Raw genomic sequence first — 2,390 nt, forward strand, 5'->3', positions numbered from 1 at the left:
GTGACGGTGGTTGTGGTGTGGGGGTTGGGGGGGGGGGGGGGGGGGTGGTATGTGTGTGGCAGCAAGGATTGAGTCTATCGTCGAGAGCGTTAGGCTCCCAGCGCAGTGCATGGCTTCCATCCCTATATGAACCATCAGTACAGTCAGATAGGAATAAAAAGCCATACAGCGCACTGGGCATTTGGCAGTCAATATTTAAAAAGCAGGAAAACACACAGACACACACACACGCACACACACTGCAAGATGATTGATTGAATGACATTCCAATAAACCACCCGTGGTACCTGTAAAACCAGGACAAGAGCAGGCGAAGGTTACTAGAGACCTGAAAGAAGAACTGAGAGAAGCCATAAGACGTCAGTGGTCCCAATACATAGTGGTTTCAGAGTCGTATAGATCTGAGGCGTGAGCAGCTGTGGCGCTACTGTTGAAGACAGACAGTGTGTGAGAAAGTGCACCAACAGATGCTACCCGGTGTTGAGGTGTGGCAACAGGTTTAGGGTTTTAGGCAGCAAAATGGGCTTTTATCCCCACGGTGATGCCTCCCAGGCAGCTGGATTTGCAGTCATGCAGCTCATCACGATCAGACAGACATAACCCACTGCGTGACCAACAGGATTTTTCCTCTCTCAGAAACTAAAGCCTCCTGACCCCCAGAACCTTTTCAGACACCGACGTTTTCAAAGCAAATACAAAGAAACTGATAGAACAGAGGAAAAATATTACGGTACAAGTACAACATTTTCTGCTGCTAAAGAGTAGACAGTACATCTCACTGTCAGGAAAGAAATGTCTTCTTTTTCAGTACTTGAAGGAAACAAGCTGTAACAAAGGAAGGTAGGGAGATGGCGAGAAGGAAGGAAGGAGGGAGGGAAAGTCAATAACTATCTGACCAGTTGATGATAAAATGACTAACCCCTCCAGCCCCCCTGACAAAAAACAAAACAAAAAAAAAACCAAACATGTGGCAACTGTTTTAAACTGTGCAAGGTTTCTACTTCTACTTCTATTCTGGTTCTTTATCTCCACTGCCACAGTGAATGGAACGTCACTTTCCGAAAAAGAAGAAACATTTGTATATTTTACATTATTTGCATTTTATGCAAAACTTGAAGATTTTAAAATAATCGTTTTAACGGGTTATAAAAATAGTCTAGATGCTGCTCTTCCAGCCAAAGTGTTGTTTCAGGGTGGTGTGTATTTTCCAAAAATAATGAACGATCTAGTGTTTGGGTGTTGAATTAATGAACTTATAACTAGTATAATAAGGGTAATACACACTGAAACCTGATGGAACTGGATGGAATTCTGCAAACAAACCCATATCACCACGTTTTCTAAACCATTCTCCAAAATACACCAGTTTTATTTTATAGTGCTGCAGTGTTAACTAAGGACACTGGAATTGGAATTTTTCCACAAGATGCCACATTTGTTTTCTTTTTTTAAAATAATGATGCACTTTCTTGTGAAACATCAAATATAAACCTCTTTTCCTCTGCCACGTCCTTTATTCTGCTCTTTAATGCTGCACCAGGAATAACTTGAAAAGTATTGAAATTCTGGCACGTAACTGCGTATGAATAAACCCTCAAAAAAGGAGAATCTTGAGTAGTTGTGTTTTCATTGTTTTCCGCAGAAATGAAGCCTGAGAAACTACTCCAGTCGCGCCTTAAGAGGATTCAGAACTTCAAGAAGCGGATATGAAATAAATCCAATTACAGGGCTGTCAATCAAGCTGCTAATTAGTAAGACTTCGGCACTATAGACTAAGTGGCATCAAAGCTGGAAGCTCCTAACCGGGAGACGACGGGGAAGGGAGGGAGAGAGAGGGGGGGTGGGGGAATTAGGGGGGGAAAGTCTTTCAGAAATGTAACAATTACCACAGTAAGCAAATCTAGACGTTTCCTCGGGCTGTTGCTGCCTCAGTAAGAAAGACACATATATATGTATATACTATATAAAAGCTCAGATCGGTTCATCCAAGGCTGGACTTGACGGATCCTCCTCGGGTTCTCTGTGTGCGCTGACTGCGTCCGACTGATCCAGGGGTGATCCAGACAAACGGCGTCCGGTTTCAAACAGGTGGTCTCCTCCAATCTGGTTCGTGGTTCGAGGTTTCGTATGAGGTCCAAAAACCGCAGTTTGTTCTCCTCCGAGTCCTCCGGTCTACAGACGGGGAACTGAGGTCGGCGGTGATGCAGCTACTGCTGCTGCTGCCACGACCGGCGGATCCATGGAGTTTGACCGCCCCTTTTACGCATCTGTGCGTATTTCCATTCAGCAGCAATGGCACACGGACAGAGAGGTAGAGAGGGAGAGGGAGAGGGAGAGTGAGAGAGAGAGAGAGAGAGAAAGAGAAAGAGAGAGAGAGAGAGAGAGAGAGA

The sequence above is a fragment of the Cynoglossus semilaevis genome, chromosome 10, assembly GCF_000523025.1.
Source record: "Cynoglossus semilaevis isolate Cse_v1.0 chromosome 10, Cse_v1.0, whole genome shotgun sequence".
Lineage (NCBI taxonomy): Eukaryota > Metazoa > Chordata > Actinopteri > Pleuronectiformes > Cynoglossidae > Cynoglossus > Cynoglossus semilaevis.